A 27,363-nucleotide genomic window follows, 5' to 3' on the forward strand; every position below is an offset into this window, starting at 1 on the left:
CTGGAACAGGGTAGGAAAAGGATCCATCAGACAACTGACGACAAATGTGATCAAAGGCACCATTTAACTTGCTAGGATATTAAAACAAATCACACAAAAAACAAAATGCATTCTAAATTTTTCAATCTTTTTGATGATAGGCAGATCCCCATATTAAAGGAGCAAAAGTGGTCCATATCTGCCTGCGAAGGACCAAATTGATTTACTTTATTCTATTTATTTTTACTTCCCCTGCCTTCAAAACCATATAAAAAGCTCTATCACAGTCTTACCCCTAAGAATGAACCACAAAAACTTACAAAAAAACTCCAATTTTGCACCCCCCCCATCTAAAATTCTGGTTTTAGGCCTGTACTTGAATGATGACAACAGAAAAGTTATCAGAGCAAGCCAAACTGAATGAACACAGGATAAATGACAGAAGGTTTCCCTTTGCAGTCGTTTCACTTTAATTATTTACTGCCAAAATGGGGTACAGATTCAGTACTAAATAAAATAATATTCCAAATGATGCTATTTGAAATCAACTTACAATTTACAAATCCAAACTAAAAGGGTCACTATATAAACAGCAGGTGTTGAAGTAGTAATAAATACACGTAACAACATACATGTACACATGATTATCAGACATGTCAAGAATACAAGATACAGAAAACAAATTACCTGGTCATTTGCAAGCCTTTGCAAAAGAAGAAAACAATACAAAACATAAGTGCATGAAGAGCACTTATAGAGAACAGTTCAGGAAGAGCACAATATGGACAGTTTTAATTAGCACTGCTCCATCAGGTAAATCACATCATAACAAGGGAGTCCAAAGTACATAAACCTGGCTTAAAATGACTACATTAGTTAAAGTTATAAACAGTACATAGGATAATAAAGTGGTGATCCATTATCATCCAGAATATAAAACGAATGTATGAACAACATGCCAACAAAAATTTGGGAAATAAGAACACACCATACAGAGGGCTAAGCACAGTTTTTCCAGTGCTTACTATCCAACACAGAATCTTTGCTCAGTGTAACAAAACTCTATAAAATTAATCCATTACACAGGTTGAGTACATGTACAACACAGAAGCAATCTCCACATTCAGTTTTGCACCACTAGCATCACTCCTGACAGCATTTTGTGAACTCGCAAACACATATGCAATTAATCATTTAAATATGACGCATACTGATATTCATTTTTCTGTGCATAGCTAGCCTACTACCACAATGATGGAATGAAGCAATACACGAGGAAAACCACACTTTTTCAGAAATCAATCCAAAAAGTAAGCTAAGAAAAGCCTACGTATCAATATCAGATGCACCCTCAACAGTTGCCAATTACAAAATGTCGTTGCGCGTGGCAGCTTTTGACATCTCTACCAAAACAATTGTCAAGGTTTTCTTTCAGACTGATTATTCAACCCAATTTTCAGTCAAGTCCAAGGAATAAAGGTTCAAATCAAATGAGCAGTCCCAAATTTGTTACATTGTTACTGCTGCCTGGTCCCTTCAGTATCTTCCAGTGTAATTGTCAGTGTTATTCTGTGAGCTACTGCACTGGGTAATGGACTTGGCTCAAAAAAATGTTGTCATATGTACAAGGGTAATTCACATGTATGCTTTATGTGAGTAAGGCAAGAGGTAAATGTAAATCAAGAGATGCAATGTAAACACCTGTAGAGAGAGACATTTCCACCTGTACAATGTATATGTATTATGTAATATGAGTATAATAATTGCACACGCGAAACCCTCTCGCTCAGCTGATGACCGAGCAGATTTGTAGAACCAGAATGTTTAAGTATTTGGAATACAAAACTTTCACTGAACGAAAAAAAGAAAATAAAAAGGCTTCATTTGTAGCTACATGTTTTCGGTCTCTACAACTGTTCTTTAACCTCATGTTCGTTAACCTCATGAAACTTACTGAAAAATCTACAGTATAAGTTGGGGTGTCATGAGTAGCCACTGCTAGATAATTCTAACGGCATTTGATTCCACAACAGGAGCAAATCCCATAACCCTGGGAAGGGTTACAACAATGAAACTTTAACACGGTACTGATTGTATGACAAGCAAACGTAACATTTAATACAGTTTATGTTACAGTTTTCCAACTTGTGACATGTGATAAATATATGTGACCCGCTCTGCAAAAAAGGGTAATAAGTCGTGCAATGCCAAATCATGTTATGGCCTCTTCTATTTGGAGAGGGCAAAATTTCTTCAAAACGTGATTTTGTGTTTTTTTCTTTAATAGCTTTTATAACATTTATATTTTCAGAATTTGTGACTACAAACATGGATACTGATGAATAAAGGTGAAAAATTGATCGTTCAGTAGGAAATCCTACATAGCATTGTGTTTCCGAGTGCTACACTTTCTGAACTTTCTCAAAAAGTGCTTTATTGAATCCGAAAATGTGGATATACAAATGTCCAAATCTCCAGAATGCAGTGCACTACAGGGATCATTCATGTATTAAAGTGTAGATTTTGATGTACAGAATCCAGCCATATCAAAAACTCATCACCTGAATCTGGCGACTTAGTACCCATTTTTCTAGAGCAGGTCACATATTTTGTCACACAGACAAAAGTACTTTATCTGCAGATGATATTAAGAATGGAAACTGATCCCTTTTGGTCAGATCAATTAAAGAGGTGCCCATTTCACACACGTGCACCTCTAAAAAATTCTGTTAAAGCGCACTGTATAGAGTACCGAAGTGAAGATGTCACATGCACAATTGTGTATTGTGTAAAAGGCATCGCGCAAGAACCAATTTTGTTACAAGGACATTGCCTCCAATGAAAGCAGGGCTACTGTTGACCTTCACAGCGGGTGGGGTATAGGTCTTAGAGTCAGTGTTGAAGCAGTCCAGAGGAAGAGCCTGGAAGTTGATGCTCATCATATCCAGTCAAGAGGAAGAGCCTCGAAGTTGATGCTCATCATATCCAGTCAAGAAGAAGAACCTGGAAGTTGATACTCATCATATCCAGTCAAGAAGAAGAACCTGGAAGTTGATGCTCATCATATCCAGTCAAGAAGAAGAACCTGGAAGTTGATGCTCATCATATCCAGTCAAGAGGAAGAGCCTCGAAGTTGATGCTCATCATATCCAGTCAAGAAGAAGAACCTGGAAGTTGATGCTCATCATATCCAGTCAAGAAGAAGAACCTGGAAGTTGATGCTCATCATATCCAGTCAAGAGGAAGAGCCTCGAAGTTGATGCTCATCATATCCAGTCAAGAAGAAGAACCTGGAAGTTGATGCTCATCATATCCAGTCAAGAGGAAGAGCCTCGAAGTTGATACTCATCATATCCAGTCAAGAAGAAGAACCTGGAAGTTGATGCTCATCATATCCAGTCAAGAGGAAGAGCCTCGAAGTTGATACTCATCATATCCAGTCAAGAAGAAGAACCTGGAAGTTGATGCTCATCATATCCAGTCAAGAGGAAGAGCCTCGAAGTTGATGCTCATCATATCCAGTCAAGAAGAAGAACCTCGAAGTTGATACTCATCATATCCAGTCAAGAAGAAGAACCTGGAAGTTGATACTCATCATATCCAGTCAAGAGGAAGAGCCTGGAAGTTGATGCTCATCATATCCAGTCAAGAAGAAGAACCTGGAAGTTGATGCTCATCATATCCAGTCAAGAAGAAGAACCTGGAAGTTGATACTCATCATATCCAGTCAAGAGGAAGAGCCTGGAAGTTGATGCTCATCATATCCAGTCAAGAAGAAGAGCCTGGAAGTTGATGCTCATCATATCCAGTCAAGAAGAAGAACCTGGAAGTTGATACTCATCATATCCAGTCAAGAGGAAGAGCCTGGAAGTTGATGCTCATCATATCCAGTCAAGAAGAAGAACCTGGAAGTTGATGCTCATCATATCCAGTCAAGAGGAAGAGCCTGGAAGTTGATGCTCATCATATCCAGTCAAGAGGAAGAACCTGGAAGTTGATACTCATCATATCCAGTCAAGAAGAAGAACCTGGAAGTTGATGCTCATCATATCCAGTCAAGAGGAAGAGCCTGGAAGTTGATACTCATCATATCCAGTCAAGAGGAAGAGCCTGGAAGTTGATGCTCATCATATCCAGTCAAGAGGAAGAGCCTTGAAGTTGATACTCATCATATCCAGTCAAGAGGAAGAGCCTGGAAGTTGATGCTCATCATATCCAGTCAAGAGGAAGAGCCTGGAAGTTGATGCTCATCATATCCAGTCAAGAGGAAGAGCCTGGAAGTTGATACTCATCATATCCAGTCAAGAGGAAGAGCCTGGAAGTTGATGCTCATCATATCCAGTCAAGAGGAAGAACCTGGAAGTTGATGCTCATCATATCCAGTCAAGAGGAAGAGCCTGGAAGTTGATGCTCATCATATCCAGTCAAGAGGAAGAACCTGGAAGTTGATGCTCATCATATCCAGTCAAGAGGAAGAACCTGGAAGTTGATGCTCATCATATCCAGTCAAGAGGAAGAGCCTGGAAGTTGATGCTCATCATATCCAGGTGGAATCCCACTTGGCAGCTGAGGGTAATACTAGGCTGTTTGGAGTAAAAACAAGAAGACAAAAAAAGATGAATGTGAGCGGAATCAGCATGTGATGTAAGCGACAGGAAGGAATCAAAAGGAAAATGGAGACCACTTGCTTAGACTAAAAAAATATTTAAAACATACGTAACTGTTGAAAAGATAGCATTCATACTTGAAGCATATCAATTTTAAATCCTTTGGATGAATACAAACAAAACTATTATCAAAATTTCAAATGGACAGGTTAAATTAAGAACAGTTATGTAAAAAAATGGGAAACATGGAGCATGAATGTGTACTCAATGAGCAGATAGGAAGAGACAGAGAAAAGTTGCGGGGAAAAAAGAGACAAAGCAAGACCAATGAACTAAAAAAACACGACTTTGGTTAAGGATCCACTATGACAGATGACATAAAAAAGATTCACTTGAACACAAGGAAATTAACCTTAAGAAATGGTCATCTGGCTTTAAAATTCCTAACCTGTGGCTTGGTATTTCTCGGGCCAAATCAAAACTATTGGCTTGATAATACTACAAGGAAGTACTTACTTGTGCCTGAGAGGTCACCGTGGTGTTATCCTTCCTAGCTAAATAGTATGAATTGATCTTCTCAATCTGCTCAGTGCAATTCAGCTGGGGCTATCATGTTGCTGATTTGTATCCTAACCTAGGGAACCAGCTCCACAGATCTAAAGAGGGCGGAAAAGTAACCAATTCATAAAACTCATTCAGACTGCTTGTAACCTTGAGCCAACTGTACAATACTACAGAAGTATTTACCTGATACATGCAAATCCATCCACGTCTTCTAAAATTACAGCCTCTAAAGCCATATTCTCAATCAATGTTCAATTGTTGGCCAATTTATTTAAATAGCTTTAGTAACTATCGGCGACATGTACTCAAGCCCATTTTCTTCTGATGCACTGGTATCATAATTGCACAGAAAACATTACTGTGGTCTTTGAAGTCCAAGGAAATTGTTGTCGGATATACGTGCATGTACAAATGCATGTAGTTGTATGCGCTCGCCCCTTCATGGCATGTAACGCAAGCCACATTAACATCCCATGAGCTAGTTTGAATTTCATTTGAGGAACGCAGCGAAATTGTGGAAGTTGTATTGTAAAGCAATCAGCATGAAAGGGTGCTTAGGATACAAGTAACTGACTACATGTACTGCAGAAATCCTTCAATGAAAAACATTAGAGACAGCTCATGAGAAGTGACCACTGATTCTTGTCTTTCTTGGGTTAAAAACCTTAAAAGGCCAAGAAACTTTTGAAGTTTCAAGTGACGACACTTAGAGCGGGTGCCAAGAATTGCTTGATTTGCAATCACGAGAAAGATTGACGGTACTTAATGCTGACAATCACACTCAGTATAAACAACCAAAACAGGAGTGTTGTAGAGTCCATTTCCAAGTCCTAGAAGTCCTAGAACGTGACATGGTAAAAGAGGGCTCAGGCTCAAAATAACCAGACTACGTTTAGAGAAACAACTCTTCTGATTGTGACTGATTCTGAGTTTTTGTACAAAAAGCAGAGCTGGTAATGGTCAAGTACGTGTATTTGCAAAAGGGGCTACAAAGTGCAAGTACTTTTGGAAAAAGTTATATGCTACTTACATCAGAGGTGGCTTATTAAAACACAGGAATACAATAAAACATCCAAGTTCATGGCCCCCTCTGTCCATTTGTATCCCCATATGCATGTATTTCAATGAACCTAGACCTATCACGGTGTACATTTGTCATTTGTGTACCCCAACGCTAGTATTCAATCTTATTCTAGTGACACAGCCAACACTGCCATACACACGTAGTACTAGAACTGTGGCCCCGTTCCTTCCACAGTACATGTGCATGTACATGTATATGCATCTCATATTTCAGCTCCCTTGGAGACTTGGGAAAGGACTCGACAGTAACACCTTGAAATAACCTCTCCCTTGCTGAAAGCAAGCTGGCTGTCCTAACTCAGAGGATCCTCACCATGCTGGAAGCAGTCTGTAGCATGGGGAGGTCGTACACACACAGAAGAGAGGATGACAAGACCATGCAGATGATAGGCAACTCATGGATAGGCCTGGTGGAATCCATGGGTAGGGGAAAGGCGATGAGCACCCACAACAGAGACACCATGGACCAGTTACTGAGAGTTGCGCAAGGAGTGCCTGTTGAAAAAAGCAGCAATTTGTTCCAATTTACCAATTTTACACCAAAAAAGGTTGTAATTTATTAGTTTACTTGGTAAGGGTCCAGTAAACAGTTAGACAATTTTGATTGGCAGAGCCAATCTTGTAAAGTGGCTCATTTTTCGGGACCATATTATTTTAACCACACCATGTGTCTGAAAATCAGAATATCTTGAACTGTTATTACTCAACGCATGTTGGTTACTAAATGTGACAGCAAAAGGAACTTGCCACTTCTGTCAAAGGCCACACATGAAAATTCACTCCATAGAAATAAACAATTTTTGTACACAGGTATGCTGCAATACCCCTTACTAATCACATGCCCCAAAGCAAGTGATTATCTTTATAACAAAGAAGAAATTGACATGCACATGGTAGGGTAGGAGGTTTTCTCAGCAGCAATGTGGTTTGGAGTATTTGGAGTGTTGTGGTGGCCTGTGCATGATTGTTGATGATAACATAGAAGCCACAGATGGAATAGAGAACTGGCTGACACAGAGAACGTAATAGGGCAAATTGGCAAACAGACACTTTATATTTTCTGCTTCTCAGCGATTTCTCTCAATTCATTAGAGCTGAGCAAAACACTAACAAAAACTCCCAGGTAGCTACGTTACATGTATTCATCCAAGAACTGACAATTGTTTGAACTCTATCACAGTCTGTCACCTGCAGATGCAAAATGAATTATTGCTGAAAATGTTCACACCTGCAGTGTTTATGAAGTACAGCGAGTCTAAGTTAGTACTGATATACATGAAAGATTACAGTATCGTTAAAATGCACGTCATGGTCTGATATCTGCAAAATGACCTTTATCAACCTGAAGGATGTCCATGTCCATGTATGTAAACTGTACAGGTACGACACACTTGACAAGGGCATCATGCATTGCGGGCGGGGGGAGGGTGGCAATCGATGCTCCACATCACAAACAGATGCCACCCTCCGAGCGGAACAAAAGCGGGCATTTTTTTACTTACTCACCGCATAGCATACATGTACATGTAGGTGCACCATGAGGCGCGCAAGTATATGCGCGTTTGACGCAGAGCACGCTGAGTATGTGTAACTAATTTACTCCCGCATGTACATGTATGGTCTTTGCATACGCGCAGAATGAAGAACCCGCTTGTAACCACCTGTCTTTCTTTTCGCCGACTGGGGATGCAATTCAGCTCAGGGTGGATACCCTATCATGCACTTCTGAAGTATCAGACAAAGGCTGTAATACGGTTTGGACCTTCAACGCTCCAGGTTAGGGTTACAGCATGTCTCCTACACTGCTGACAGTGTTGACGGCCACGCTTGCCAACTAGTGGTAGCAGTGCGCATGCATCTGTCTAATTCGCAGATTTCATGGGAAAAGGTCCATTGGTGGAAGAGGACACGGTCACTGCTTTTAGACTCACCTGGAGGTTTTCCAGATGGCTGAGACGGGTCCAGGCAAAGTGGCCAATAATTCAAGTTGCAGTGTGGAAGGAATGTACACTACACACCAGAAAGCTGTGTAGTCTTCGACCATAGTGTTATCTAGGAAATGGTGTAGCGTATGTCTAGTAGAGTGCTATTAAGGATCACTGCTGTCTTCATTCCAAACTGCTGTCAGTGCACTACAGATGAGGAAGGTCTTGAGTGGCTACATCTTGAGGTACATGTACAACACCATCAGGCTGCCTGTGAAGAGAGGAAATGTATATGTACATATCAACGATCCCCCTGGGGTATTGATACATGTATATTTGAGGTGGTCAAATAAATTTTGCCAAAATTCTAGCACCTAAAACAAAAGCAAGCATTTCCAAAAAGGGCTGAAATAAATTCTATACAGGATAATGTTATGCATGAACATTACTCTAAAATTCCCCTACAAAATAAATTGATCTTGTATCTGTGCCCCTCTTTACCATTCTGAACAATTTGAAAGTTCTTTCAAAATGTCTAAATTACTTTGCTTTTTCCTTCCTTCTTTATCTATCTAAGGTGTGAGGTGGTAAAACAGAAAAGCCTGAGGTGGTCAATAAAATCAGTGAGGTGGGCCACCTCACAGTTGAATAGGCAGAGAAAACCATCATGCTACATGTACACTGTAGCAAAGGCTGGTCTTGCCCAATGAATGGGGCTTAATACTTCAGAAGTACTACAACATACACTGTGGTGCATTTACAGGGAAGTTGTTTCTTCCAATCTGGGAAAAAAGTAAAAATTTAGAGGAATACGTTTCACCCGAGTTTCACCAATGTTCACTTTCCAGAGTTCACTTTCCCCTGAGGCATCTTGGGCCCATGCAAAACCTTCCTTAGTAACAGCAGTTCAATAGACCACTCTCATTTTGCTTACAACGAGTATGGGCAGCCAAAGTTTGCAGAAAATCATCTTTTGGTTGGTTATTGAGTTTACCTCCAATTCCTTCAAAATGTACACTTGTCCCATTAATTCTAAAGAGGGTTGCACTTTCATTTAGAATTCAGTAGTACATGTACACCGTATGTGTATTACTATCCGGTGTTCTGACAGCTATGTTAGGTTTTTAAGACTTAGTGAGCTATTCTCTTATATTTGGATTCATGGCCAGCCATAGTTTTACTAGCTACAACAAGGAAAGACATGACCGTGGATGATACATGTACATAAGCTTTTAGATGAATTTTCTGACGAGTCCTTTTGTCGTCCCTATTACCTTTTTCTTCCACTCCCTCTGCGGTGAAAAAAACACTGCACTTCTTGTTCAGAGGAATTTCCATGATATTGTCTGTCTGTCACAGACAGTGTTGACTTGGATGAAGCCAAGACAGGTAATTGGTATTTCTCCCAGCGCTGAAAAGAGGCAGGCTCCATTGATACAGTGGCCTGCCCAAAGCATGCAAGTGCATGGATAAGAAGAAAAACAGTGCATTTAATGGTACGACTACATCTCAGGATTCTGCAGAATTAAAAATAAAAAAAGCAAAAAGAAAAGTACCGGTACATCGTGTATGGTATAGGAAAATAAATATATGGATTCAAATGACTAGTTAAAAAGTAGAAAACTAACCTATTTTGGAAACGTTGGAGGTACATGTACATGTGCTGTACAGTTATTATTTCAAGCAATGACAAGGACACATACATATGTACATGTACATGTACATGCATGTTAAAACACACAAGGCAACTTGGATTACTCTTTGAGACCAAGAAGTGGAAATAACCACAATTCAATTGTGTCAGATTAATAAAGTTTCAATACTGCTGCAATCAGCATTTAGGAAGGACACAGGACAAGTCTGAACTGCCTGGGGCTATAACATCTGGCCAATTACCGCTTTCTTCTGGCATGCCCGGTACGCCCATAGCCAGAGCACAGTGAGCGCTTGCTACGCACCATCTGTTTCACAACTACAAAAGCCCTTTGGTCCCCTATGATCATGGCCACAATATTTCGTTGCTAATGTGCATCCTTAAAACTTTGTGTACTGAAGTATAGGAAATTGAATATTCATGCCTTTGTTGGTGCTTAGTATGATCTCATTTCAACATTATATCTAATGCTTGCGCAGTCGCTTGTATTTCACCAGGTGCCCCTAAATGTACTGTAGTGATGGCGCCAACAGGCCATTGGGGGTGCTGGTGTGGCGCCACGGGGCCGTGCCGGGCCCTGCCGGTCGGCTTGTTGGGCCCGCCCCTGCGGCGCCGGCGCAGTAGCATTTTGGGGATTTTCCATTACCTCAGCGTTTTTCCCGCGGCAGTTCTGGCAGACATGTTTTTGGTGTGATTTTGATCCACTGCGAATAGTGAGAGGAGATCCAGATTTGATTGTGCATTTATATAAATGTGCGTTCGGTGGTATTGGAGGTGTAATAAAGGCCAGAAGCCACTGGACCAGAGGACAAGCATCTCTGCCCGTTTTCAGACGTGTGCCAAACTCACAAAAGCGGCGACGTTACAGTGCATAACGTGTGCATTCATTGCCCTTAATGAACGCTTTCTTCTGGAGTTATTTTAGGAATAAATTGCCCTGTTGTTTACAAGATTTTGTTTTGTTGGAATCATTTTTATTATTGTATTTGTACGAAAACGTATTTCACGAGATTTCATGATCACTCCATGTGATGAAATAGCGCATTTTGTTCCTTATGAACTTAACTTTCCAGCAGTAAAGTCTGTCACAGTGTAACCATAGAACTAATTGTTTTAATTTTTAAGCGTGTATCATTTGTTTCCTTTTTTATCTCCTTGTAACCTGTGTAATAATGGAATGGTCCAAAAAGTTTTTATCCAATCATGTGTCAAATTGTTTGCCTCATAAATGTCTCAGCCACTCATGATTTTGGAGTACTTGAGTGGAAAAACGCCATCCCGTCTTATGCAAGAACGCTTTGTGAACAGGCCACGGTAGTTTAAGAACAAGTGGGTCCTAATTGCCTAACAATAAATCCACCCAGTTAAGCTTTAGTGTATGTTTGCACCTGCGGTTTTTCATTGTGGTGTATTATAAGAATGAGAAGGTACATGTAGCTTGCTGAGATAGAGAGAAAGAGGGTGAGAAGACATTTTGGACTTGGCAGAGTGAAGATTGAGAGAAATCCTCTGAGCATGTTTGAGACCGGCTTCAACTGTAAAGACAGAAATCTAGATTCAGAAGATTAGGTCTTTGGTCAGTTCTACACATGTAGATACTGGGTAGGCTACTTTGTCCCAGTACCAGAATTCGGCAAACCAGGCCGAAATACCAGACCCAGACCATATAATTGTCGCCCTGGTCGTCTTGACACTCGCCAGCAACAGTCCATCTCACAAGTATCGGCTAAGCTTGATTATCGTAAGTGTTAAGTAAATGACTATTTTCAGTGTGGCATGTGTAAACTACACCTTTGATAAATTTATTATGACATTGTAATTGGTTGTGGTATTTTGTGTTGATGACTGAATCGAGTAGCAGAATTTCATGATTAATGACCTTAGACGATAAAAACTGAAAGAAGTCAAAAGTTTCAAGTCTGAAGTGGTCAAGGAAAAGACCAGCAAATTGATTTAGAGTAGAGATTTGAGTTAAATTGACCGAGTTGAAAAGTAAAGCACAGAAATTAATTCGTTGATTGTAATGTACGATGAGAGAATTCAAAAGGTTTTGAATGTTATGCCGTTTAGGTGGCCTTCCATAATTATGAAGTCCGATCTATGGACGGACTGGAGATGCAGTATGAAGTCCGATCTATGGACGGACTGGAGATGCAGTATGAAGTCCGATCTATGGACGGACTGGAGATGCAGTATGAAGTCCGATCTATGGACGGACTGGAGATGCAGTATGAAGTCCGATCTATGGACGGACTGGAGATGCAGTATGAAGTCCGATCTATGGACGGACTGGAGATGCAGAGCCCGAGATCGAGCATTTTGACAAGACCAGAGAACTGGGCTTACGGCTACCGCATCTGAGTTACTTGACCCATGAGGTGCTCACAGCTAGACAAACCTTGGAGACACCATTGGACTGTGACACTGCCTCATCTTAATCATTTGTTGTAAATTTTTTTTAAATGTACTGGTATAGAGACTTTATGTAGCGGAGTATAGCTGCTTTAAAACCGTTCTTCTTACAAATTGGAACAAAGAAAGTAATGTGACTTTGAGATATGATAAACCAGATTTCAGCGGGTTTTTTAAGGAAAGAGTCAGTATTGATAAAGAATTGTACATACGTGTAAAGTAAAGTAGAGAATAACTGGAAGTTGAATTGACATAATATACATGTAGTATTACGAAGCACTTGAATCTGTTTGGCTTTTGTTTCATTTTGTGTGTTGTGTCCCGGATCCGGGGTTGCTGTTTTTAAAGTAAAAACAGTTAAAAGTTGCAAAGTTATCTAGAACGGTGACACAGTCAACTGTTTGTTGGCCAGTCTTAGCCAAATGCATACCAAGTCTTTGAAAACTTATGTATTGGAGAATCAAATTACAAACACTATGGGGATAATGGAACAGTGTATCAAAATTTTAAAAAGTTTCTTCACGATGGCAAAAGTAAGTCTAAAATCAGGGATTTCTCTCTCTATTTCCTGGTCACAGCAATAAATTTGTATTTAATTGCAATCAAAACACTACAAGTATTGCTAGGATATTACTGGCCCCACTTGTCCGGCTAAGATGTAAGCAGTAATCAGGCATTTTTGGAGTGTTTTCAACTGGTATTATTTGTCTTGACTTGGCGGCGACTATCATTGAACAGTTTGAAGCGCTAGAGTTACAACTCCGTCTGTGTCCTTCCTCCATGCAATCTTTATGTCCACGGTGACATGCATCGTGAAGTCTCATCCACGTGCCAAACTACATGTACATGTGCACATAAGAGCAAAATGGCAGGCACATGGCAAATTACATACATGTACAAGCAAAGTTTCCACTGAACCAAAAATTCAACAAACAAACAGAACGAGACGAGTTTGACACAAAGTGATCATGTGATCATCTGGTTGGTTGGGTGACATCACAGATGACGTCATCAGAAAATCTATTTGGTCTCATCATTTGCAGAGATAACACCTGTAGAGTACATGCATATCAAATTAAGAAGTCTAACTGTCTAATAGACAAGAAATTCTATGTCGCACATGTACAGTAGGTGTGTTTTAAACAGAGCACTGGGCTTAGCTGCATCTGTTCTTGTAGACAGAGGTCAGGAGAAATATGTCGAAACTGCCAAAGGATAACAGGTTTACAAAATTATGAAGTCACTGATAGTGGAACAATTGCTAAAAGCACAATTGTATCATCATCCTGGTTCAAACATGATAATTTAGAAACTGACTACCGGTAAGTACCAGTAACAATAAGTATCAGTAAAAATAATTTCTGTATGATTCTCCTCTTGAAAAAGAAAATGTACTATAGATATTGCCGGCTTAGTTTGAAAACCTTAAGTCTACATGTAGGTGTTCAGTTATGGACGAGTCCTTGGCTACCGAGCGTGATGTTCTCCCAGATGCTGGTACAAAAACACAAACCAGTGCCATTGGCAAAACCCACCCCTTGCAGCTTTTGTCATGCTGGCATCTGGGGAGCATCACGTGTCTGGGTAGCCACCACACCTTGACTAAATGCCAGTCCCAAGTCCATGTTATACAGTACATGTACAACGTACATGCGATGTTCAAGCATTCACACCATGCCTGCAGTTTACACAAAGCATGACTCGTCAAGTTTTATATGAATGAGTAAGTGACGGACAACTAGATTCATCGGGGGGGGGTGGACCTACTCTCAAAAGGCGAGCATCTTAATCAAAAAGCAAGATTTATTTCATCATTTGAAGGGCAATACAAGATATTTTGTTTCAGGATGTATTTTAGCAATTTTGGAAATACATGTACAGTGGTACAGATCTTTTCCTTGTAACTTGTGGTCTGTTGATGTCATCAGCTTCAAATCTCGCACGTGCATTCTCTGCATGAAGGTCAATGTATTTACCAATTTTTAAGCCGTCACAGCAAAATTTGCCACAGACGTCAATGACAATTGCACTTTTTGACATTTTTCCATCTTTTGCTATAGGGCGCTTGGGTATTTTATGACATCATTGTTCCAAGTTTGGAAATAATACTACATGTATCTTGTGGTAGACACCGTTTAAAGGCAACTTCGTAAGAGGGCATCTCTGGTTTGGACCAGAAGCAAGGGTCAGGTGACTTTACAAACTACACAAAAATGAAGACTTCTTTTCATTTTACCACCTGCCGCAAAGAGAAAGATCAGAAAAATCTCATGGTTGATTTTGTATGACTTTGTAATATCAAACTTCAACTGCTTGTAAGTTGACACCTTAAGACATCACTCATAATGACATCAGAGTAATATGCACAATTCAGGATCTGGGTTGACATATATACACTGTACATGTATGTATGCTCAAAGTTAAAAGTTTGTATCTTTGACAGTTCAGGAGAAAAGCCGAGGAAAGTTATTAATGGGAAAATGACAGAAAGAAACAAGATTAATCCTAATAATTCTAAACCAAAGTACATGTACTACATGTACATTTGTAAATGTAGATGAGCGGACTGTGGTCAATTACTTACAATGTAACAAACAAACAAACAACTGTTACAAAACATATTGCCTACAGCAGAGCAAAACATGACTATGGTCTTTGTGATGATTAAATAAATGTGTAAATCCAATATCTTGCAAAAAACAGGCACTCATGTTGACTTTAATCTAAAAAAAGCCTTTCAAAGGAGCTCAAATCTCATTGTTATCTGTGATGTGATTGTGTTGGGCATGATCAATCAATGTACAAGACCGACTGAACTGCACTATCAGTCCAACCTGACAGACATCTCATAGAGTTTACTCCCGCTTATCATAACAATCTTCCTAACCATGAGTGATTGTATAAAGAAAATGTAATTGGTCAATGGTACATGTACATTGTAGTAGATAGATATTACTGGAAGACAGGCCGACACAACTCACAAACCTTGCACTGGTGATCATGGCAAACAAATCTGATGAGACATCCTGGATGTATTTGGTTGATGATAGCACTTTCTGTTGCAGCTTATGAGATACATGTATACTATTCAGTCAATGCTGTGAGAAATTCTTATACAGATGCACTTGGCTCAGGGCAAAAACAGACCTTTCACAAATAAATGCTTAACTATGCAATGTAAGAATGTTAAATCAGAAGAGCTGAGTCAAGAGCCCAGACGAGATGGAAAAAGGACAAAAAGACATTCCAGATACATAGGAGATTGTGCTCCTACAATACATGTATATTGTACATGTGTGGTACATTCAGCTACATGAATCTATCCAGAGTACTCCTACAATCAAGTTCAACCAGCTATCCAAAAAACAAAAGGGTTGTACATGTACTTTCATGTGGGAAGCTACACGTACAGTCTGTACAGTAAAGAGATGATGGGACCTGTGCAAAATAAGATAAGTGGAATCAGTAAGAACAGAGTAAGAAATGATGAGGTTGCTGTACAGGTCAAGTGGACGGTCTACCAAAGGAAGATGACAACACTGAGTGTCATGTACACATGACAACGCTAAAGTCCTTACACTGAGAAGAATATTGAAAACAGCTTTTACGGGAAATGGAAAGAGAAAATTTCTATCAAGTCATTTTACGCTTTATGCATACCGGTATAACATACACTGCACATGTACATGTACACACAGCATACCAGACAGGTTTGAACTTAAGAATGACAGCATTACAACACACAGATTCCGTCAAAAAGGAAATGTAGGAAAGGTTTTCCTCAAAGGTGAACACACAGCATGACGAGTGATTCCCTTGACAGTGTCAGAAATCAATGGTAAATACAGAGTAACATGTCAATCCTGATTTGTTTAAATTTTAGTTAAAAATACAATCACAATTAACGATATGTTCACAAGAGGGGATAATCCCTTCGGTTTCAAACTGAAATTAGTAAATATATCACACAAACTTTTGGAGAGCATTTTAAAACATATATGTATGACTTGCTTGCCTTGGCATATTAGTGAAGGAAAAAAAAGTTTTCAAGGTTCTTCCATCTGGGATTTCAACAATTCTTTACATTTTTACCAAGATCACTTGAGTAGTTATTACAACTTGGCGATCAAAAGGTCACAATGCATTGATGTTTTTGGATGATAGCCTAAGATGAGCTAAAGATCTACATGTACATGTAGGCTCAGCATAAGATTTATGTTTGATGGATCAAAAAGATATAAAAGATTTCTGTCTCTGTTGGATGAAGAGCAAAATGCAATAGATGGATTTCACATTAGCGCCGTCTGAGCATATCCGCATCAAAACAGAGGCTCTCTGTGTTGAACTTCGTTGCGTGCGCCCGCGGAGTCGACACAGTACATGCAGTATCCGGTTCATAAGTGTGATACCACTTCAGTTTAAACCACGCCCACTGCACAAGATACACAGCCATCGCAGGTACGTTAGTTCACGGTAAATTGCCATTGTTTTTTCTTTTGATTTTACGTGTCGAGTCATCCTGAAAGACTCTTCCACAAAAATGTGCAGTCTGAAAAGTCTGAATTTAACATACCTTTATGTATTTTGTGTCTTAACTCCTTACTTTCAATCGTCTGATCGTATTAAGAATTGAAGCTGACACATACAGCCTCGTTTTCAAATGCGGAAGTGCACAGATCGATGCTCAAATCGTCGTATCGGTATCCCTCTATTGGAGACCATAAAAAACTGACCTGTTTGAGACTTCTAGATAGGAAAAAGGGGGATAGAGGTTACTAAAACATAAAAGTACAAAAGATAACTGATTCAATTGAATGATTACAGGAAAAGTTGAAGAAAAATGATTTCATACCAGTCAGAGATCAGAAGAAATTGGAGGTCAGATTACCCACACAGGTACAAAAGTAGCAGTTGGTAAAGTCATTCAGAAAACAAGTACCTGTACATGTACATCTACATATAGTTGGGAAGCCCTAAATGAACAAAGGTTCTGGAAAAGCTTGAACAGGATTTTATATGGCAAACCGATTCAGACAGTTCTGGGAAACAGCGACATGTACGGTACATGTATTCAGTGCATCAGGTACAGGGTACATGTACCATACAATGTACATGTATGGAGGTTGAACAGTAGAGAAAAGATACAGTAGTGGGCAGTTGGACAGAAGCCGAGAAGGGCAAAAGTTCCACATGGAAGAAACTTGAGGAAAAGAACGGACCATTACAGGTGTATTTGCTGGAAAACAGCCTGGAAGGGAATAATGTGAAGTAGTACACAGAAGCAGTGTATTGAAAATACGTGTACCAGTATACAGGTGGCAAAGATCATCCTGGGAGTGGAAGGGAGTAAAAAGGAAAAATTGAAAAACAAATGGCTGTAGAAATCAGCAACACACTTGAAAATACTTGCAGAAATGTACAGATTCAACTAGTAAGGGTTCTGAGGGAACAGAATGTAAAAAGGCTGATATACATGTACACAACGTGTTGCAAAGACAGCAGTGATTGGAAGACCACACAGATGGTGCATGTACATTTGAGGAACTAGACAGAGAATAGGGTCATCATACAATGTACAAGTACATTTGTACATGTACAGTACGTGTACACGCACTTGTGATAGATGTGTTAGTCATGAGTACACGAGTACATGCACATGTACATGTACATGTAGGTAGGAAAAAATTCAGTTCTGAATGGTGGTGTCCTAGTACATTGGGCAATGATACATGTACATGTACATACATGCAGCCACGGGGACAGAGATACCAATGGCTGGGTTCCACCTCCATGACTAACCGTACAGGTAAAAACCATACAAATACCTTGTAAATGTGCTTGAAAAAAGCCAAGGGTACACTGTGCAGACCATTTTAAAAGTCAGCATTATTTTGGCTCATAGTTCATGAATGTCAACTTTTCAAGACTTTTGCCATTCGAAGATTTCAAAGACATTGGTTCAGAAGTGATAGAAAGAGGCAGGGACACAAGAGAATTTGGATGAAATAGATGTAGGAATAACTTCCAGATGATTGCACTGAGGATAATTTTGTCTAAAGGCATTGTGTTTCGGACACAGGATTAAGAGATGCAAAGCTGCAAGATGTGGTCCTTGCAGGAACTACCGTACATGTACACTGTACAAGTACCACTTGCTCTGCTGGCACACAGTATGGCTAACTACATGTACATGCTACGGTCAAGACATGACAAAACTGTGTCAAAAGATGGAAAATCCTTCATCACAGCTGAGGGTGGCCAGGCGGTGCCAACAGACCCAATGAACATCAAGTGTACATATGTTTATCTGGTAGACTCCGGGAGTTTGGCAGGGCCAGGCCAGTCTGCAGTGTTTGGGACGTGTACATACATGTACATGTATGTATATTGTACATGTATGAATGTGTTATCAGGAAAAAGTCGAGCCGACTTTAATACAATTATTACAAGTATGGTAAACAGCTTGTTAGAATCTGCTGTGAGGCAGAACAGCATTCCAGTTCAGAAAAAAAAAGATGACATTACAAAAGAGCAACTAATTTCAATGCTTTTTCATGAGTCATAACTGCCAATGCACTTCGTCCGTTCATGCTGGGATGCTGTGTGTACACAGAAGGCTACTGTACATGTACCACCGTGACCAGGAAAGTTGTAATGTCCCATCTATGACTCTAAGACTGCCTGACTGCTACAGCCAATCCAACTCGTTTGCAGATGACATTGTTCCTGTTGCTTCAGTGACATCTGATGTTCTTTATAATATTATTCCATATAGTACCACAGTAAAAACTCTCGATAACTCGAACCCCAGGGGGATGGGTTAAAAAATTTGAGTTATCCAGATTTCGAGCTAACGAAAGTTCCTGAGACTTGCCCACACACACATGTACCGGCACATTGCACAAGTAACCCTACTTGCAGCTGCTGTGGCTATTGGAGACGTGATATTTCCTTATATCCAAGAATAAATTTCTTCTAAAAATCATTAGTTTACTGAGATTTCAAGGTTTTCTTCTTTTAAATTTTCTATTCTACTGATAAACAAAAGGTACTTTTTTGTGACAATTCTTCCATTCGGCGCACACCGCGCCGTGCACTTTTGGCCAGGACCAGCTGGCCGGGCCCCAGGGTTTTCATGTTGGCCAAATGATCTTTCCTTTTTAATCGCTTGAGGGTGCACCATCTTGCATTTCAAAATGTTTGAATGTAAATACAAAAAAAAATTTGTGTGTTTTTGTTGTCTTTTTATTCCCTTACCTTTCCTTTTTTAAAAAAAAAAATTCGAAATTTGGAGACGCAAAACAGCTCCAACACTGCTCAAGACGTCTTCTGAAGACGGACAGAGCATACTGTCTGAAACGTTGAGTACCACCGGTTCTTTTCAGAACGTCACATGCTCAAAAAAAGAGATATACATGTACATGTATCCATGGTGTTACTGCAAACCTATCCAGTTTAATACTACATTTATACTAGATAGGCCTACTTGTAATGCATATATCATGCTTAATACTAGAACATGTACATGTAGGCCTAGGCTCTACTGTATGTACAATGAACTTCGAAAACTCAAAATCACATGAAGTCATACTGTGTGACGTCGAGCTAACCAGGTTTACATGGTGTCGTAAAGTTATGGGTTTTGGAATCAAATTTTTGTTCACAGGTTAAAGAAAGTTATTAAAACAAATTTTCCTCTGTCAGCAAACCATTTTCGGTGGAGACTAGAGACTCAGCGAGAATGCCTAAATGAAACCCCCTTTCCAAGTATGGATCACTCACCCTATCAATATGCTGATATATTACTTTGGGCAATTTCCAATGTGTAGAAGTCCCTGAAATGTTGGTTGCGTTTTGGTCGTCTTCACAGTGGCAATTCGTTACTGCATGGTGTTTGCATCCTGATTTATATTTCAGTGCACAGACGCAACTTGATGATGACCTGTTCAAACATCCGGCGGTTGTTTTGTGAAACTCATTCAATACAAATCAGCGCAACTGGCTGGGGTCCGACTGGTTGCTAGACCCAGTAAATTTTTCCTGAATGATATGCACACAGCAAAACCTGACCAGAACACTAAAGAGACTCTGTGCGCAACGACGTACAATGTATGTGTGGCCTCACTCAGTGCAGTCAGCCGTCTTTCATGAAGGAATTTAATCTAAAGCTAAAGTAGTCTCCTAAATAGGGAGTTTTTATGTAAATCAGAAATACAAAAGAAAGATATTGGGTTTCATTTACTCCGCTTACTAATTAACCATATAGGGTGATTCAGTCATAAGTTGAAAGCTGTGGTTGATTGGACATGTTGGAACTGTTCGCTAGCCTACACAATTACATGTACATGTATACGTCCAGATCTGTTCCCACTTGTGTTTGTAATGGGCACTGCACTGTAGTGTTGGAAGTTAATTGGAGTGCCGTTACTACACCTGTTCGATTAATTGTGTCATTCACCCTCTTTATTGAAATCATATTTGAAACGAGCAAATCACCAATAGATATCTGCCATTGGTTTTTTTTTTTAATATTGTAAAGCTGCAGTGGTGAACCGGTGAGGCCTGAGTGCTGAGGTCTCATTTCCTGTTTTGCTCATTCAACTTTTTCCTCATTAACGTTTACAATTCCTACATGTAGTAGGACTAGACAGCTAGACAAAGTCAAGGGTCATGTTGATTGTTTTGTTTACTGACACAAAATCAGTCTTCATCATAAACTGTCACTGACAGCTAAGTATGGATTCCCAGAGCTGCCTCTTGTGTGAAGCACCTTTCAAAAGAATAAAGAAAGGTTGGGGGAGGTTCTCTTTAAAGTTATGTGGGGTAACGCCTGATGATTTTGATGGTAGGGATGGGTTCTTATGTCCAACATGTAAGTGGAAACAGCTGGCACCACTGAACAAGAAGGCACCCAGGCGTACAAATAAGAAAAGACTACTAAAGTACACCTGTCCACAGAACCCCAAAAGCTGCTAAAGTCAAAGTCCATCAACTTTGAAAAAATATGCAACATCAGCTCTCCACCAAAGTCAGTATGGACGTGCTTTCAAGTGCCTTTTAAAGAATAGGTCAGCTAGGACTGGTTTTTTTTTATACTGTGGTTGTCAAAAGGGTGAAAAAAGGAGGTGAAATCATACTCAACCAACGGGTGAGTATGATTTTAAGTCTGTACAAGTCTGTGCTGTCTGTCTGACGGCCAAGTCTGTACAAGTCAGTGCTGTCAATAACTTTGATTGGAGAGATGTGGTTGAAGAAGCTTCCACTTATATGCCTCGGCTAGTAGAAGTACTGAAGTCTACGTTGCCTAACCCAATGAAATGGCGTAGGGGCAAAATGTTCTGGGAAAGAAAGTGGCGTCAGTTGAGGGGGCTATACATGTTTCTCATATGCATAATGTTTTTTTTGTTGTCTATCATCCTCTACTCGCAAAAACCGAAAATTTTCATTTTTATTCAGCAGGGCTGCCTGTCTCTCCAGTTTCGGAAGCATGGTTCCAGCCGTAAGCTTGAGAACTGTCTTCACAGCCTTGGAGTGTGTAGAGGTCTGCATGCTACATGTACATGTACCGTCAGTACCACTGAAAAAGTAATAGCCGAATCCAGATGCAAAGCGGAGCAATGACAACTGTCACTAACAAAACAGAAAATGCCACGTGGAAGAAAGGCTGAACCCTGTGAGGAAGGCTCTTCAGAGGTCGACAGCTGCTTTGATAGCAAACGGAAACTCTTCACAGATGCAGATTCCTCGGAGTCTGAAACACATGCAGATGCGCCGGACAGTGAAATACCAGACAGCAATCCGGCTAGCCTTTCGTACTCTGATGAGAGTGATTATAAGTTCAGAGATATTTCCGATGTAAGCTCCGAGTTGTCTGAAGAAGACCCAACATGTGATGACAAGCCAAGACATGCCATGAAGGCCATTAATGTCGGATGTTCATGTGAAAAACCAAGAATGTCAAGAAATGAATGTTACAGGATTGGAACATGTGGCAGGATACACTATTGAGTGGGATAATGTTCAAATCCAGACAACGGCCAGGCATCGTGCCGTGAATGTTCTAATAAATTCAACATGTGAGCATCGACTTTTGCTGCAGGTAACAGAATTTCTTTCAGTGATGAAATTCAGTATGATACTGGTACTATCAAGGCTCAAGATGTTCCACTCAGTAAAATTCTGCCCAGTGTCTGTGAATGAAGTGATTTGAAAGGAAGAAGTTGCCAGGTTGTAGAATGCCTTTTGAAATGTCATCTGCTCTTCCTGAAGAGTGTCAGATGCTCAGCGGCCCAACAGCACATATATGCTGAAGAAATGAAGCGTAAGAGTGATATTGTGAACCTGGGGGTTGTGGAAGAGGATCCATCAAGTGTTGCTGGTATTAGACACATACATGTACTAGAATGTTTACATAGGTTTGTTCCAAAGGATGGTGAATGTGATCAAATGTAACCCATAGTTTACTTCAGTGATGGTCTGTCTGTGGAGGGAATGACTGATGGTAAGCGGGCAAGTGTTGGTGGAGAATCCCCAGAAGATCGTCTTGAGGGCTTGATACAGTACCCTCAGGAATTTCACAGACAGGGCCTTCTTCTGCAAGACTTGATAAACCGCTTCTTTAAGGGTGAGAGTGTAGCCGAACGGGGTACAATGTTTCATCTGAAGCAGGATTTTGGCCACAGATCGGTTAAGAAAAAGGTGATGGAAAATTTCAATCATGCAAAAGACCTGGTAGAGTTTACAACACATGTATGCATATGCACACTGCTGGCGATGGAATGTGGGCATCTCAGTAAGGCAAGTGACACACCAGTAGATTTTCCTTCCACAGAAAATTCATCAGAACAGACAACATGGCTAGAGAATTTAACTCATGATGTGGTTAAGTTTGTATGGCCAGATGTTCCAACCGAAGGGGTATTGCCTGTGGCCAGCAAGAAGGAAGTGAGTTGAAGGATGGAGAACTACTGCAAGGTATCAGTGATGTCTGAAGTGCAGTGAAAATTCTGGGGAAGGTATGATACGTTGTGCAAATCTGGAGTGTGGTTCATATCATTACAATTGTGTCAAATTGACGATGCACCAGATGAAGACTGATGGTGATCCCCAGAGTGGGAAAGCACCAATTCTTACATACATTGCATTTGCCACAAGAAGACTGGAAAGGAAGATGATATGACTCAGTGTGAGTTCCAAGGTCAGTGCACACAGTATGAATGGTACCACCCAGACTGCAGTGGGGGGGGGAGAAGACTTGCCACATCACGTTTTGTTGTGTGGGTTATGAAAAAAAGGAGCATGCACATTGCGTGACGATAGCGTTTTGGAGTACTCCAAAGCAGTACTACTTGAAGGATTGTGTAATGTATTTTACTGAGATGCCATCTGTGGCCACTGGAAAATCAACCACATTCAATTTCACAATAACAACCATTTCAAGTAATTCAAACTTGCACCCAAATGTTTGTTGGCATTAATGGGTTCTATCCAAGTCGAATTGCTAAAGAAATGACTTGGAACCGAGTGGCCAACCTCACAGGCCGAGTCAATGGCAACATTGGTCTAGATCTTGTTAAAGAATTTCTAAATAAGGACTTCAAGGAAATATTGAAGAGGTCAAGGGGCATGTACACAAAGGCTCAGGTGCACAGGTGCTGTCAGGTGCATTTGGCCAATACCTCAATGAAATTTTCATGACATACATGTATGTAACTGCAACGCAAAACAGAGAACCTCAATCCACAAAGTATGACTTGGATGTGCAACAGTTTTGCAAGGCTACAAAGTTGACAGTCTTTTTTACTTCATTCTTGGGCACCAACACAGCTCCTTCAGAAAGTTCACACATTCATTAGTCTTGAATTCACCCGAGAAAATGGGATTGAAGCTTGTGAAACTCAGCAAGTGTATGGATAGGTAGAATGAGTTTGTCAAGTAATCCAACTCCAGTACTTGCAAGACCTGTTAATGTACTTCGTGGGAGTAGTTTGATTATTGGAAACAGCAAGTTTATACATGTACATGTATGTTCATGTCATAAATGCATTTCAGTGTGTAAGAATACATCCCAATCTCAATATGTGACTGGCTGAAGGTACATGCAGTGGGTTGTCACAGATTTTAGTGTTCGACTTGCTAACCCACGTCTACACCTGTAAGGTACATGTAAATGTAAGGTACAGTGTATTCAAGGTAAAACCAAATTGTTTTTTTTCTTGTTTTCATATTTCAGCGTACAGGGCGTGTGTACAAGTTTACACTTTTCTTCTGTCACTCTGACTGTTGGATCTTGCACTGGTAAGGACAAGAATTCGGCACAGTGAACAACAGTGAGATCTTTTACATTCGCATTTTACAGTGCACATATTGTCACAGTTTTGGTCGGGCACATCTGACAACTTTCCCATTTAGGGCAACCACAGTGTAGTTAGAATGGCTTGCCTGATGCAGGGCATCTCTTTTCTTCCAAATTCGGAAACAAGCTTCTTAAATAATTTGTCAGTTGTGATATGTCCCCGTGTAGTGGCTTGCTACAGCAGAGCCTGTCCTGGTTGACCATCTCGTCATCCCTTTCAAGAAAACCAACAGTGTCAACTTTGTTGGAGGTTTCAATAAAGGATAGGAAATAGGACAAACCACCTTCTTCTACACAAATTTCTCGGGAAGATGAATATTTATTACACGTCCAAACGTTCATCAAAGATCATAAAAACAAAGAAATATTAAGAAGAGAGTACCGCAGCAAAACCTTGAAATTCTCACCGAAACTGGCCAATGAGCGATATTCATGTGCATGGACTCGTTTTCCAGATGCTTTTGTAATTGTGTTAAATGACTTCATCGAAACAGCCGTCGGGTACTATTTGCCCACGGGGCCTACAAAGCGCGCCTGCACTGCAGAGATTTCAACCTCGAGATCTCATGTTTACCCTGTTGAATAACGTTCACAAAAATTATTAACCTGTGGGTTGATGTATGTGTATAGGTATTCGCGGCTGTAATGCGAAGACGACCAATTGATCACAACCAACATTTCACAGACTTCTACAAATTGGAAATCGCCCAAAGTAATACATGTACATCAGCATACTGATGGGGTGAGTAGCCCAGGTTGGACGTTGTCTTCATTTCATTATGACTGACGTTCAGAGTATAAAAGTTGTGTACAAAATGACCACAAATTTGATTCTAATTTGTTCTTGGTTTACCTTATTGAAGAAACTAATTTTTCACGTTTACAAGTTCTTCGTGGCCTTATCTATCCATCTGGGGGGTTTAGGAATTTCAGAACAAACAATGGACTGCAAAATCAAGGAAAATAAGTGAAGACAATGTTACTTTTGTAGACGTAATTCATCCGTTCTGCGTGCATGCACTACGCATGCGCGATTTCTAGTGAAGGTCTGTTGCACGCTCGGGTTCTTGTATGGGTATAAGTTCATCAACGATCTCTCATTAAAGCATGTTTAGTTTGTCAGAGTAGAGTTTTATTGGTTAAAGATGTATAAATACACAATGTTGTAGAGATCTGATTTTTATTAAAATGAAACAGTAACTATCTAAAAATTTGAGGAATAAAAAAGAGGATAAGATTGCGGGCATGATGAGTGTGACTGAACAGGCGACGAGAGCGATGCTATACTGATCGGGAACAAATCGTGCTCATGATCGGCCTTTCCATTTTTGGGGGTAAATAAAACATACAATAAGCAGACTGAATTGATAATTAGCAAATCCAAAACGATTTGGATTTTAGAGCAATGGACAGATAGCTAGACTGTGTCTAAGTTTTAAAAATCTCCTCATTCATAATCATACGGATTTTTTGGGGGGGTTGGGGAGATGTTAATACCCTCAGCTTCACAAGAAGTTCTCCATATAAAAAAAATGTAGTCGGTATAACTTTGAAACTGGGACAAATCAACAGATATGAGAAAATAGCTAGCAACAGAAGCCAAAGCCTTGCTGGATTATACCCTCTCCCCTTGACACAGGAGTTCCTTAACTCCATCGAATTTTGTGGCTAACTTTTGTTTGTGTATTTAAAGTCCACTTAATAACACATAATACAAGTTAAAAAATGGCCAGGATTTGAACAAATCATGAATTTTAGCTTTTCCTTAAGCCTTACTGGCCGTAATAGACTCAGCTTGCATGCAGGTACATGTAACTACAGTGTAGACCAACCGTCATCAGCGTGTATGCGTCTTGGAATCTCGTACGCCTAATATACATGTAGTCCACTGGAGCTAATGGGGTGAGTAATCCATTAACAGAAAAGGGGTTTCACAGAAGGCATTTTCGCTGAAGCCTAGATTATGACTGGCCCCGAGTCTGGGGTTAATGCGGTATCACTATCAGCAATAGGGCTTATGCATACATCATCATGTACATGTGTAGGCCTACATGTACATCACTAGTACATGTATATCCGGCATGTCCGGAAATTGGTCAAGATAAATTTAGCAAACGATTGTTATTTCTACTAATACAACTGGGATCATTCTAAATCGAACACTAGTATCCAAAATGAACACTTAATGGATACTCACCATCACTTTATTTACATGTTGGCAACACAGAATGCATAGGCATAAACATACAACTGAATTGAACTTACCGCCGTGCTGTACGTGTGACGCCGTGCAAAACATGACTGTAAGTAATGTATTGGTACCCGCCGCTGGGCAATAACCAAACGCTTTTTAATACTAATTACGTAAGTAACCAGCGACAGGTACAGCAGTCGCTAGCTAGAGCTCATGACCACTCGTCTAGTTCCCAGACCGAATTGTTCTGATATGACATGGAATCAGCCTAATTGGTTTGCGCTTGCAACTAGCCACTTTCCACATGAATGTGTACATACATTTACAGTACACATAAACCTGCCGGCCGCAGCCACTTCATTTGGACACCTACGACACGGGGCAGGATTAAAGTTTAATACAGAGCAAAGATGGTTTAAACTAAAAGTTTCAGAGAAGTTTTTGATACAAAAAAGTCCCACTTTTAAAAATTGTTTGAAGATTTAGGCAGTAGTTTGTATTTCATGTGCTTAAAAGTTAATTAATTTGGACACTTTTGTTGACAGAATACTTATTTTATTAGTATAATATGGGATAGAGGTTGCAGATTG

At 40.1% G+C, this 27,363-nt stretch overlaps 1 long non-coding RNA gene and 1 pseudogene across 5 annotated transcripts; one reads left to right on the forward strand and one right to left on the reverse strand.

Moving 5' to 3' along the window:
- Positions 1–425: 425 nt before the first annotated feature.
- On the reverse strand, positions 426–26,978 carry LOC110976226 (uncharacterized). 5 transcript variants are annotated; one of them, XR_015424442.1, is made up of 7 exons: positions 26,777–26,792; positions 19,482–19,620; positions 9,433–9,602; positions 8,165–8,429; positions 6,547–6,728; positions 5,103–5,242; positions 426–4,562 (listed from the first exon to the last, which is right to left on the reverse strand). It is a non-coding gene; the product is annotated as an uncharacterized LOC110976226 (long non-coding RNA). The 5 variants fall into 5 exon arrangements; XR_002597811.2 differs by lacking the exons at positions 19,482–19,620; positions 26,777–26,792 and adding an exon at positions 26,845–26,978; XR_002597812.2 differs by lacking the exon at positions 19,482–19,620 and having other exon boundaries at positions 26,777–26,882.
- Positions 21,870–24,846, forward strand: LOC147800010 (uncharacterized; annotated as a pseudogene).
- Positions 26,979–27,363: the final 385 nt, after the last annotated feature.

Source organism: Acanthaster planci, linkage group LG02 (genome assembly GCF_054643075.1).
Source record: "Acanthaster planci isolate LZ-2023a linkage group LG02, COTS_SCS, whole genome shotgun sequence".
NCBI classification, from domain to species: Eukaryota; Metazoa; Echinodermata; class Asteroidea; order Valvatida; family Acanthasteridae; genus Acanthaster; species Acanthaster planci.